The sequence below is a fragment of the Phyllostomus hastatus genome, unplaced genomic scaffold (assembly GCF_019186645.2).
Source record: "Phyllostomus hastatus isolate PE091 unplaced genomic scaffold, TTU_PhHast_1.1 phas_contig_86, whole genome shotgun sequence".
NCBI lineage: Eukaryota > Metazoa > Chordata > Mammalia > Chiroptera > Phyllostomidae > Phyllostomus > Phyllostomus hastatus.
The window spans coordinates 69,328,720-69,343,003 of record NW_025333977.1 but is presented as its reverse complement, the minus strand read 5'-3'; the positions used below and the strand labels follow the sequence as shown (position 1 = coordinate 69,343,003).

Below are 14,284 nucleotides of genomic sequence, written 5' to 3'. Positions count from 1 at the left end.
AGTAATGTGTTAAGCACTAAAAAATGGGGAAGCAAGTATAAGGAATAGAAAAATTATCTTTAATCCAACCATGCTGAGATTTCTACTCTTTATCTTTTTTGTATAATTTCTTCCAGGCTTCTCTTCTGTGTCTATAATAATGTGCATGCTGTTTTGGCAACATTATCCATTGTCATTATTCTTCCATACCACAGTTTTTCAATGGTTGCATAATGTTTCATTGTATAACATTATAACCATTATTAATATAATTTTTTCCTATTTCTGCACATTTAGTTTACCATCCTCTTTGTGTCTTTTCTTTACCTTTCCCTTCATTTTCACATTAGAGGCCTGTACCCTGTGGATTCAGAAGGGATCCAGGCCTAACAAGGAAACTTGACCACTTATCTGGGCTTCATGAAAATAGCTGGAGTCCATGAGAATGTCTTGGCTCAGAAAAATACCTATTTGTTGTTTTAAAGATATGATTTTGGCCTTTGTATGATTTAATCATAACTCATAATCATTATTCTACCTCCCTTCTAAATTCTTTCCCCTTTACCAAATTAAAAATAAGAAATATTTTGAATACTTTTAAAAAGTCAAAAAATACAAATATAGCTACAATCACTAGATACTGGTAAACCACTGTAGCACCTTTTTTAGGCCCTGAAAGTTGAGAATTTGGAAATGAAATAAGAATTGGAATATGTATCCAAGTAATTCATCTTTAACAGTAGAAGGATGTTTATTTTCACAAATGTTTTCCTTTTGTGGAAGAGGCTGCTATTATATTTACAGATTACTTCATTATGTAGACTCGAATTCAACAAGATGAGAATCAGACTGGGGGAGTATATTTTTTAAAAAGTAAAAGCAAAGCAGTATCGACATTGCTGGAGGTAAGATAAATACTTTTTCTTTTAAGGCAATGACATTGTTTCTTATCTCTAGAATGAGTGTGTCACTATTATAATAGTCCTTTGTTACCAAAAGACAGTACTTTGTGTATAAAACGTGGTTACTAAGCAACGTACCAAATATTAAATTGTTATGTGACTTAGGACGTGCAGAAAAGGACTAAATTGGCTTACAAAAGAGTCTCAGCATCATAAAACACCATCAAAGTTGGAAGAGCTTGGAGATGGGTTTGCCCAGCTCCTTCCAGGCAAGCACTGGGAGGGGGGTGGGGAGCACCCTCTCTGTAACTGTGCATTTTTAATAACTTCATGCTCTAAAAACATAGCCAATTCTTTCAAGACAAGTGCAGAATTCTTTACCCCACAGCACTGTTATTAGTTGAATGCTACCTGATAATATAAATTATGGTGAGTAAACTTCAAAGAATTAGAAGAAAGATTTTCTAAGTGTGAAAGCAGGGAAAAGTTACCTCAAACTGAGCAAATGACTAGAGTGATTTATCATTAAGGGCATAACTTAAGAAAATTTTGTCATTGTAAGCTCCTGGTTCTAAAAATGTTGAGGCTAGCCTTGACTGGTGTGACTCAGTAGGTTGGGTGTCGTCCCTCAAACCAAAAGGTCGCTGGTTCAATTCCTGGTCAGGGTACAAGCCTGGGTTGCGGGCCAGGCCCCTGGGTTGGAGGCATGTGAGAGGTAACCAATGAGTGTTTCTCTTGCACATGGATGTTTCTCGCCCTCTCTTTCTCCTTCTCTTCCCCTCTCTCTAAAAGTAAAAAATATATATTTAATAAGTAAATTCATAAAAATGTCGAAGCTAGGCCTATGAAGAAACCTTAGTCTGTTTCCCTACATTCTATTTTGATGTATCAGTACTATTCAGTTTGTTTGTTTTTAATAAAATGACTTTAAATAAAACCTCCCCTAATTGGCAACTGTCTTCTTGCTTAAATATTTAAAATGTTTTAGAATTTTGTCTTTCTACTTTATCTAAATGCTCAGTTGTATAGCGAGGTTTGATTATTCATTTGGGGCAGCCAGGAATCAGTGTCTGCCTGTGCGTCCGACTGTAATAGCACCTCAACCAGGCCACTTCCCTCTCAGTGCCTTTCATCAGTAGAAAGAAGGAAAAACAAATAATCCAATTACAACCTTGGGTTCCTTCTCAGAACACTACCTGGCTACATTTCAAAGGACTTAGTGTTTTCCTAAAAGGTGTAAAGAAGGATATAGTGTTCACATTCACATTTCCTAATCAAAAAGGTATAACACACTTAAAAGATGGTTAGAGTTGCACAATAAAACATTTCTAGTGCTTTTTTAAAATCCTGTATGTCTGAAGTATACTTTTTATTTTTCAGTTCTGTGTTTTGATAAGCAGTAAGGCTGATTTCATATGTAAACATAATTATTTCCTTTGATATTGCCAATCTTCACATTAAAGCCAGTCACAGTGCTTCCCAAGGACACCCTTAGCAGCCAGCCTCGCAGCACATGCACGCATGGGAAGAGTGGGAGGTGTCAGCTGAGGTGTGCCATTTTTTAACTTAGAAATATTCTCAAGCGTATCATTAAATATTATCCAAAATGGCCTTCAATTCCATAATCAAAAGTACATTTCCACCTTTGATTTTATGTATTTTGCTACCTGCTTAGGAGAGTTGGAGATAAAGTCACTTTAAGGTATTAGTCATTGTGAGTCATTAGGTTAGAGAAGTCTGTAAATTTTACTATAAGCACTATAATCCAACCAGGATCCACCTACTATAATTGCAGATAAGACTTTTCCACCTTTACTTCCTTATCTGCATCTTCTATAGCTACTTGTACCAGTCTGTAAACTTGAGAAAAGGAAGAAAACAATGATTAGATCTCTTATGAGATGTTAGAAATGTTTTACATTATTTTACTTAATCCTCTTAACAATCCTGTGATGGACACCCGATTATACTCATTTTTACAAATGGGGAAACCAGAACTCAGAAAACAGGTAACTTGCCCAAGCTCACACAGTTAATAAGTGGCTAAGGTAGATCCACTTGTCCTGTTCCTGGGTCTTCTCCTTTTCTGTATTACCTCCTGTTTTCTGTAGTCCCGCCTCCCCAGTACCTTTCCTTGTCTTTTAGCTGCAAGATACTACTCATCAAATAGTATAATTGAAGGTTAAAATTTTGCTGTTCCCAGCAGGAAGCAGCTCATGGCTTTGTGCATATTCCTACCCACTCACCTTCTCAGACAGAAAATAGGAATGTGTATACAAGTTTAATACATTAATGAAAGGCCACTTAGTAACTTCTTTTTGTTGTTTTTTGCTTTTCAACTTATTTTTCTCAATTTTTAAAGATTCGGTGATATATAACATTATATTAATTTAAAACATGGAAGTAAATTCATTATTATCTTGTTTTCTTTGGTTTTTGCTCACTGAATATGATGAAGACTTACATGAATTTTTTAAATAGAGCTTGATTTTGGTTAGGGTTTTTAAAAGATAGAAAGGAGAGGAGAGGAATGGAAAGGAGAGGGGAGGGGGAAGGGGAGAGGAGAAAGGGAGAAAGGAAAGGAAAGACAAGGGGAGGGGAAGCGGGGAGGGAAGAGGAGAAAAACACTAACTGATCATGAAGACAGTAATTGCTCAAGGGAAAAGACTGTCACCCAGGGATTACTGGGTTTAAGTCTGCCTTTAGAGCGGGGGGTCCCCAACCACTGGGCCACTGACTGCTAATGTCTGTGGCCTGTGAGGAACAGGGCCGCACAGCAGAAGGTGAGCAGTGGGGCGAAGGAGCAAAGCTTCTTCTGTACTCACAACCACTCCCATGGCTTGCATTACCGCTTGAGCTCTGCCTCCTGTCAGATCAGTGGGCACATTAGATTCTGTGAACTGGACACGAAAGGGATCTGAGATGGAGCTGAGGTGGTGATGCTAGCACTGGGGAGGGGCTGCAACTACAGATTATCATTAGCAGAGAGGTTCAACTTCACTGAGACCATAACAAAGCAATTGCTTGCAGACTCATATCAAAACCTGTTTAGTGAGTGGTAAGTGGCAATTAAGCTGCATCTGATAGCAGGCTATGAAGCCACTCTCCAACCCCCAACATCCTCATCTATGGAAAAATAGTCTTCCACAAAACCAGTCCCTGCTGCCAAAAAGATTGGGGACCACTGCATTAGAGTAACTCAAAATTTGTTTCTAGCACTTCGCAGGACCTGCTTAATCTGGCCCATAATTTCACCTCACACCCTTTCCTTCCCTCTTTCTGCTCCAAATGTGCTGGCCCTCTTTTCCTAGCTTTCACTCACCTTTCTTCCTCTCATCCCTAGGCCTTTGCCCATGTTGTGCCCTCAGTTTGCACTGCTTTCCTCTGTTCCTCACAAGGTTCACTCCTCCCGCTCAGCCTCAGCGCTACTGATGCTCCCTTCAGAAGTCCTTCCTGACTTTTTTTATTACATCATAACCCCATTATACATTCTAGTGGTGCCATGACCTCTCTCTTAAACCAATTGTAGTAGCAATTTAATATAATACACACAGAGATATATAGAGATATATACCCACACACATATCTGTATTACCTAAAGAATTTCTTCCTCCCCCACTGGACTATTAGTTCCCTGAGTGCAGATATAATCTGTTTGCTCACCACTATGTCCCTGGTACTTTGCACACAGTATGTACTCAGTCTATTGAATGAGTGAATAAATGAGTTTATCTCATCATCAAATGACCGGGTTTTGTTTTAGCCCAGTCTTCCTGGCAAAATTCGCATGGACTTAACCTAACCCAGCTCGTGTATTTACAGAGTTGTTGGATAGTAGATAAAAGTGGGACAAGGCAGTGAGGCAAGTGCTTGTGCAGCACTGTTTCTGCCCAACCACCTCCCCCACCAGCATGTCTAGTTTGGCTACATGACATCTCTTTCCTAATGACATTCTAGTGACCAGTTGGTCCAACAGGAACCCCTTGATCAGGGGCCAGCAATTTTTTTCTATAAAGGTCCAAATAGTAAATATGTTAGGCTTTGCAAGCCCTGTATTTTTTGTCACAACTATGCAGTTCTGTGTTGCCAGAAAGCAGCCATAGAACAGTGCACAAATGAATGGCCATGGCTGTGTTCCAGTGCAACTTTATTTACCAAAACAGCCATATTTTGCTGAGCCCTGCCTTACATGGGGTTTTGAAGATATTGTAAGGGAATTTAGGACTAAGTCAATCTAAAGAAAAGAGTGATTATCCACCCCTTTCGATGAAATTTGTTCACAAAGGTATTATTTATCCCAGTGGGATATATGTAACTGTGTGTAAGACCTAGGGCCAACTTTGAAGCTGTTAAATACAAGATAAAAATGTGGCACAGGCACCACCAGAAGCTATGAGAGCCATGACATTACATAGACCACAGTCTCCTGTGGATGTGACTTCTTCACTGACTTAAGGGGAATAAGGGGCAGTTGCTATTGGAGATCTGATAGTCCCTGATCATAAAATCTGTGTCCCTAAATCTAATAGGGCAATTTCAGTGGAATTATTTTTGGCTTTAGCTATATGTCTGAAGTATTTGTAATGAGCAAATTGTAGTTTTGCACCGAAGTATTCCAACATTTTCCTCACCTGTTCTTCAGAGAGTCATTTTCTCTGTTCAAATACCCCCACCCCACAAAAAAAAAAAAAAAAAGAATTTTCTGGCTGATCCTACCCCAGCCCAGAAATTCCCAACTCTTAGAAGCCATGTAAAAGAATTCAGGATCTGTGTTAAGTTCATTCATCGTTGATTTAGTCATTGTGGACGAGAAGCCGCGTGGAACAGATCATTTATATTCTCAGATTATTGACCTTTCCATTCTAGAAAACACTTCGCTATACAGTTCATAGAAATACACAGCTTTTAAACATATATACATGCATAGAGAGAGCTACAGAGGAAGTAAAAATTTCCTTTTCCCACCCCATATTTTCTTTTATTTTTATTGTTAACATTATTATAGGTGTCCCTATTTTTCATCTCTTTGCCCACCTCCACCCAGCCCCCACCCTTCCTTCCCTCTGGCTATCACCCAGATCTTCTTATAATGTCTATATATACTACTTTGAGTGAAGAAGGAAGAAAACAAACCTCTAGGTTCTTTAATTAAATTGCTCATTACTAAGAGGAAATTTAAGAAATTTTTTTTTCACGTATTTCATTTGAATTGGTTGAGGTGGTTGAGGATGTTAATCTTTATATTTTGAGTTGTTTTTCTGCTGCATGGTGACAAAGTGAACACTATAGAGGTATATCCCTAAAATGTACAATAGAATTGTAGATATGTTTGGAAAGAATACAGAATAACATTTTATTGAGTTTGGTTTTGCTATTGAACCAGGCTGCCTGTGAAGGTGAATTTTCCAACAACTGTTTTCCCAATGAAGTACCAGAACTCTTTTTTTAAAAAGATTTAATGTTTGGATATTTTAAAGGTAAATTTATAGTTCCTTGCTTAAAGTTCAGTGTCATTTCTATGAACAACATTTGAAGTATTAAATAATGATATCTTATTATATTCTGTTTTCCACCTCCTCTGTGTCAAATTATAGCCAACCATTTATTTGCTCCTCATATGCCTTCACCTTCTACCTTATTTCTGATTTTTGCTTTTGAGATCTTCCATGGGGTGATAGAGCAGGTTACCTACAAGGTTGTAAGGTGGGGAAAATGTTTTTCCTGCAGAGATTTTGAGAGAGTTATTTGAGGTACAAATGCCTTTACATCCTTTTGTCTGGATCGGAGTTGTATGAAAATTATGTCCCAGTCATCTATCTCTACTTTATGAAACAATGGACCATTTTATCTCTGAACAGAGTCCTAAATCTCTACATTTAAAAAGAAAATCAAATCCAACCAGTCTCTTCTAAGGTGACTTTATTAGTATCTTTGTAAGACCTGTCCCCATCGTTCTGCATGTAGGAAGATGCTATAAATATCTTTGAAACACTTCTTACTCATCATTCCTGCTGGAAGGTGCTTTTCCTGGATATGAAATCACAGAGATAGCCTTCCTAGGAAATCAATTGACATTGATAGAGAACTGCCTCAAACAATCAACAGGAGCAATTAGCTAGCTTGTTCATTTATACCCTCTTATGGGAACTCCTTTCTTTTCCTAGGTGCCTAAATAATTTGTCCATGCTGAAATCAGAAGGCAACAAGACACATCTGCCACACCGACCTGATCTGTAATTAACCAGTGCCTCCTTTCCACATAGTAGGTTTCTTAAACCTCCCCTGCCAACTTCAAAGAAGTGGTGTTCCTTGTTTTTGTTGTTCTCTTAAGAGAGTTACCACATGGTCCTCAAAGAAGGAAAGGAGATAGTGCCTTGGTTTGTAGCAGCTAAGTCTTTCTAAGGAATCCTCTCGGTTAATCCTTTAGTACTCTGTGAGGTGTAGGTATTGGTCTTCATATTTTATAGGTGAGGAAATTGAGGCTTGGAGAGGTGAAGTACCTGCCTAGTGTCACAGCTAACAAGAAGCAGAGCTGGGCTTTGAGCCCAGGTCATTTGATTCCACAACCCAGGTTCTTTCTAGTACCTCCTGTACCTCCAAAAAGGAAAAGCATATTTATGGCAGGTGAGCTTTAGGCCAGTATCTCACATAATCTTCCCATCTACCTTGTGAGGTAGGTATTGTAATTGTTCCGTTTATACAAAGTCATGTGAGACTAGGTAACCTTGTGATAGTCACACATCGGTAAATATTAAAATCAGAACAGGGACTTAACCTCTACTTGGCTCTTGGTTTTTCTAAGCCTCCATTTTCTCATTGTAAAATAACAATAATGCCACCAATCTCTTAGGATTATTGTTAAGTCCAAAAAGAGATAATCCTTGTAAAGTGCTTAGCACAATGCCTGGCACATAATAAGCCCTCAATAAATATTAACTATAGCTAGTATAGAACAGAAAAGGCAAAGTTGTTTTGAATAGAAAAATCCTGCTCTTCCACCGTCTATTTCACTGTTATAAAGGTTCTGTTACATTAATAGTAAAAACGAAAGGGTGTCTTCTCTCACTTAAAAAGTTCAATCAAGTGATGGGTTATATGCTCTCCATCACCTAAATGATTACACAAATGATTTCAATGTCCCTTCCAACTCTGTAACTGTACTTTCTAGTGATGGAGTGTTTTTCCTATTAAAAGATCTTAGTACAGAGGACAGAACAGAGCCCATTAGCAAAGCTTAGTGCAGACTTTGGTTTTCAGAGTTGTAACTGGCAAGGAGTATGCAGACTGAGGCCTTTGGAATATTTGTTTCTCATGGAAAGATAAGATATCAACAGCATTTTTAAGATAGAACAAAGCCCAGATAATTTGACTTTTTTTATTAAGCAAAGATATTTAAGAAAATACTTGTTTTGTGCTTGGTGCTACAAGTAATAATTAATCCAGAATTTAGTGGCCCAAGTTGAATCAGGGTTCCCCAGAATATTTTCCACCAATGCTTGAGGACTCTAACAAAATATATGCCGCATCCAGAGACTTTTTTGCCTGTGAAAAGATTGTGGAATTTTTCTTTTTATCATTATTCCTGTGGAACTCTGTCTAACCTGTCAGACACATGGGTAATCATGAAAATTACATCCTCAGGCATTGATGGTCAAGATCCCCCAATACTGTTGTGTAGAATTACTTGAGTTCACATGGAATGTGGTTAAATACCTTTTCATTAGTGCACCCTAAAGGGTAATGGGATGGAGATCCAATGGCCCATTCTCTATTCTCACAGTTTACACATAGGACTATGTTAGTAATTTAAGCAGCTCCTCCTCTAGGAAACTATATCCCTTCTCACCCCTGGATTAAATGTATCTTCTCTCTTCTCCCATGTATCCTATGTAGGTCTCTAACATAATATTTGCTACCTGGCCTTATGGTCCTTTACTTGCCTGACATCCTGATGGAACCCAATCTTCACTGACCAACTGACTGACCTACTTAAACAACATGTTTTAAAACTTCCAGCTTCAAATGGGCCCTTACTGTCAGTAATAGTTTTATTCATTCCACATTGCTGGAATTCATTCCTCGCTGCTGGAATGAAACATTCCTTGTCTCATTCCTAAACCATGATTCTAAACCTTTTCCACTCGTCTTACTCCCTCTCTTACCATTCTTGCCCTTAATAGATAACCATTCTTTTTTCCTCCTTTACTCCACCCCCAAAATCCTCCCCATCTTTACACATTTTTTTCTCTTCCTATCGTAAAAGAATGTTCCTCTTGGTTTCCAAGTCTGTTCCCTCATCTGAGCTTTGCATCAGAGGCATCTCTGGAATCTTTCCCCATCAGATACCTCCTTTTTCTTGTGTACCTATAGGGTTTTTTCTCTTCTCACTGTCGATTTTTTTTCTATAACTATGTAACATGTCCAATTGTCCTTTTTTCTAATAAAATCTTCTCTCACACATTCCTACGTTTAGTTGTCAATCTTTCTCCCATCTTCATGTTGCCTGAACTCATTCTGTTAGTCTCTAACTTCTCACCCTCACACACACACTTGTAGTCCAGTTTCTGCCTTCACTAGTGGCTTCCTAATTGCCAAATCCACAAACCTCTTGTTAGTCTTCATATTTCTGCCTAAGCTTCTACCTGAATGTAATAATGCTATCTTTTCTCCAGATAGGCAGGCTAGAAATCTTGGTGGTGTTTTCCACTCCCCTCTCCCTGCCTTAACATACTCCCTTCTATAAGAATAAAAATACTTGTGTTTATATTTATAAGTTTATTTTTATGTGGTATACAACAAAAGATATGTACAGCAGAGGAGTGACTTGAAAACATTCTTCAGGGTGTTCTGATTTGGCAGTACAATATTGGTACAAGCAAAAGGCCAAGCCAGTGAGAAAGTATGGAAAATAGTAAAAGTAGTGAATGAACCACATGCATTGTATGCATAGCAGACTATTCCTAAAAATTCTAATTTCCACATATTCTAAGCACTAACAGAAAGTATCTAGTTGAAGAAAGGCCAGCCCAACTAAGGCTTGGAGCCAGAATGTTCTGGTTTTTCACAAATACTTAATGACATTTAAAAAAAAATACTAACACAAATTTTATGTATTTACATATATACACAAGTTCCTCATTATGTTTTTATGTGATAACATCAAAAGTCTTTTAAAGAACAAACTAGTGCTTTTTAGTCACATCATATATCATTGGAATTCCTTACCTTTGGGGCCTCCGGGAACGTCTGTAGAGCAGCTCAGCCCTCAGACTGGAGGTTAAGCTATTCTAGTAGTTGGCGTGCCTGTCACTCTTTCTCGTCCTTTTACAACATTGAGTCATCTGCCCACTTGATCTCCTGTGCTCCTCTAATCTGTTTTTTTGTTGTTTGTTTGTTTGTTTGTTTTAAGTAAAATGAAGGTTTAATTTGAATTTAAGGGAGTAGAAACAGAAGGGGGAAGTAATCAGCTATCCAGTGTCTGTTTTTACTGCCCTTGTTTGGGCAAAGCCATGAAGGTACAGACCTGGGCTTGTCACTCGACCATGAAGCAGTGTGTTACTGAGGCCCAGCAGGAAAGGTGTTTACACAGAACTTGGTCCTACCTTTTAAGTACTCACAGAGAAAAGGGACATTTGTGAACCAAGAAAGAACTACACTATGTTGCTTGTACCACCAAAGGGTAGAGAGGTCCATGGGATGAATTGGTCACAGGGGGTCCACAATTAGTAGACTAAGATAGCATTTCAGAAAATACTTGAAGTGAAGCTTGATCTGAATCTCAGTGTTCATGCAGGGGAAGAAGGTAGTGGGGGTCAGAGAGGGCATCGTGAGATACAGAGGCATGAACCAGCAGAGGTTGTTCAGGGAACTGCAGAGCAGACCATTGGGCTAGAACTTGAGGTAGGGAGGCTTGTGATACGCTGGTGGAAGGGAGCAGAGACATGGGAGATGTCAGAATGAATTGGAGAGGGAGCCATACTGACACTCATCTAGCATCTTAAGTTAATTTTACTTTATGCTTAAGGCAGTGGAGAGCCATCAGATGTTTCTAAGCAAGTCTTTTTTATCTGTAAAGACAGGGATAATGAGCTCTGCAACACTGAGGTCTTATGAGTAATACCATAGTAAATAGTCATGCTTTGATAAACATTTGCTCCTTTACTTTTTTCATCACATAAATTTTTGAACTATGTTGTAAATCTAATAAAATTTTAAAAGCATGTTAACATATAATCATAATTTTTAAAAAATATTAGTGTATAAATGTTCAGTCCATTGCCATTTTCCTTACTTTAAACATTCTAGTTTATGGATAAAAGTAAAAAAGATGAAGACAAATTGGGTTATTTAATTTTTGTCTGGTTCTAATTCATTTTATGTCTTGCATCAATTCTCTGGACCTCCTTGAGCTTTCATTCTCCATGTGTAAAATTTCTTTTGCAAACTGAATTGAATTAGGAATCCATAGAACAAAATGCTACAGCCCATAAAGAGGCTTTAGTGATGTAAAAAACAAAATTAGTCATAATAAGCACACTTTATTTCTGACAGACTCCAAAGATAGAGCAATAGTGAGTCTCCAGTGAACTATCAAGTTAGCTCCCAGAGGGTATAGGATAATTGTGTATAGAACAATTAAAGGAAAGAGCTTTACTAGTATAATTTTTTTTGAATTACCTAATAGTAAGATTATGAGCATGGTTCTCTGACTGAGACCCCAAGCTCATTCATGTGGTTGAAATAAGACTCAGGCTACCTCTCAGGAGGTGCAGGGGAATGGCATTAAGGGAGCATGTCTGTCTCTCTTACAAAAAGAAATGTTAGGATTTTACCTACTATTTTCTTTTACATTTTATCTTTTCCTGCCTTCCTCCCTCCTTCATATATTAATTATCTACAGTGTGTACAGAACCATTCCTTTTACTAAGCTGGGCTAAGTTCAACATCGAAAAAATAGTGGTAGCTCAACCAGCTGAATACCAGAGAGGGCAACAGTTTTTTTCTCTCTGAACAGATGAAATCTTGGAGGGTTTCTGGCTGTTTTTCCAGCCAGAGGTGCAGTCACCTCTGCACACATGGTTTTAGTTGTTCCTCTTAACAATGCTATGAGGTAGGTTTTAGGATCCCCGTTTTACAGATGAGGACACTAAGGCCTAGAAAAGTTAAGTGCAGAAAGTTGATGACAGAAATACTAATGTTAATCCAAAGGCTGTCCATCCCAGCACAGCCCTCTTTCCACAGCTGCTTCTCAGCTATGCAGCCCATATATTTAAGAGTTTGAATACTTGTTGATATAGCATTTCTGGTGAAGAATACAGGGTGGGGGAAAAGTAACTTAATAGTTATGAGTACACACAAAAAATAGTTTTTTCTTGTATTATTATTTATTAATTATTGTATTGTTTTCCATACAAACAACTGTAAACCTACATTTGCCCCACCCTGTATAAAAGCTCAGAGGGCTTCCTGAGGTTGCAGTGTGAAAATGAGATTGCCTCCCACTTACTCCCCATCTTCTGCAGGTCTTGCCCAAATCATTCTTAGGGCTCCGTCCTCTACCCCTCCCTCTTTCAACCATTTGCCTACCTCCTGATCCGATCATTACCTTGCCTTCTGGGGTAGGGGAGTCGGGGTACTAGGACAGGAGTGGGGAAGATCATTTTCATAGTTATATTGTCATGCTTACTTTTGGATGATGTAGTAGTTTCTGTTACTCATTTTATGTTTACTTACTGTCTAAATTCATGTCAATGTGTGTGCCTTTGGCTCTGAACTACCGTTCATATATTTCTGTGTTGTTAATATTTTTAATTGGTGTTTTTAAAGTAGATGTACTCTGCGTGTTTGGCAGACCAACAAAGTGGAATGTAAAAAAGGTCAATTTTGTTCAACCATATAAGGTGAAAAGTCCCTTTTTGTGTGGGTTCATGTGTGCACATTACAGGTTTTATCAGCCCGATATTCATTAGTGTTTGTTGTAACATTTGCAGTGTGGCCCCTTGAGTCCCTCTGAATTATATGTGTAGTCCAAATGACGTAACTTTGGAAAATGCAATAAATTTAAAGTTGAAACCACTTCTAATGGGAAGTTTCTTGAAAGTTATAAAGCTAAGTTGCCTCCTCCAGGATGAAGGAGGTGGTGTGAAGGTGTCCCAGGAGGCCCAGATTTTCCTCTGACCTTGTCCCGTGTTGGAATGCTGGGTTTGCAGTTGGATTACTTTGTTTGTTTGTTTTATTTAAAATCCTCTGACTGTTTTTTAGCCCGACGTACACCTTGGTGTGGCAGACCCATGGTGACATTAATACATGACCTATGATTTTCTCTTTTATGTATTAAAGGCGATTCTTATCCTACTATGCATACATAGGTTGCCCATAAGTAGAATTTTATGAGTCACAGAATCTGACTTTGTAAGGAGACTAGGCATCATGCAGTTTGTTTTTGCCAGCCGCTGTGAGAACTCCTTCAGTTATATGTAGCTGAATACTGGCCAAAGTATCTTATGTTCTACATTTTAGAAAGGCCTTTGCTGTATTGTTTTGGAATATGGCTCCCCAGAGCTTACCTGCATCGCTGGTCCTGGTGTCTCTTTCTGAAGCTATATAGAAGAAATAGTCCTCCATGATACTTGTAGATGTTTAAAAGCATTGACCTTGCCTTTCCCCCTTTTTAGGTGTCAAACATCTCCAAGTCTATCAAATGGTTTTCTTATGATATAGTGCATTTGTCCATTTGTAGAGTATAAACTACATTAGAGACAGCTAGAAACTAGGGAAGCAGAGGGGACAAAGTAGGCTGTAATCCCTGCCCTGTGAGAATTCCAGTCTAATTCATAAAAGAGTGGTAAGAGCTATAGAAGGGGCACCAAATGCTTCGTGACTAGAGATTGACGATGTCAAGGAAAGTTTTCTGGAGGGTGTACCATGTAATGGAAGTCCAGAAGAATACAATGATTTGCCCAAAGGAGCAGGATAAGTAGGGGAAAAAAATTGTTCAGGTACAAAGGATGGCTTGTTGGAACAGCTGAAGGTGAGACAGTGCATGGAGGAGTGCAGGGAAGTGAGGATGGTTCAGTCTGAGTCAGGCGTTAAATGGGGAGGTAGTGGGTGAGGAGAAAGATGCAGCAGTGCTGGAACAGAAAGCAGGACTGACTGGCAGTGGTAGGGTGGGAAGATGGGGTCAGACATAGGAGGACAGAGAATGACAGATAGATAGCCCTGGTGAGGAAGGACATTTATTATTCTCTAAGTTACACAGTATCTCTGGGAAACATGACAGGTTCAGTATGAGGTTATATAGATTTGGAAATATTTTGCATATTCTGTTTTGTTGTTAGAGAAAATGGTTGCAGTCATTAGGGTTAGACTAATATGGCTCATTCAGTAGCAAGACCACTTCTCCA

General features: G+C 38.6%; 1 protein-coding gene across 3 annotated transcripts in view; it reads left to right on the top strand.

Annotated features, from left to right (window-relative positions):
• CMSS1 (cms1 ribosomal small subunit homolog) overlaps positions 1 to 14,284 on the top strand; it is a 382,394-nt gene that overhangs the window by 143,239 nt on the left and 224,871 nt on the right. The window contains exon 2 of one of the 3 annotated variants that reach the window (XM_045851015.1): positions 7,046 to 7,143. The exons of the other annotated variants lie outside the window; for them this stretch is intronic. The gene's annotated coding sequence lies outside the window, so the exon portion shown is untranslated. The remainder of the gene's footprint in view (positions 1 to 7,045; positions 7,144 to 14,284) is intronic. 3 annotated transcript variants of the gene reach the window in all.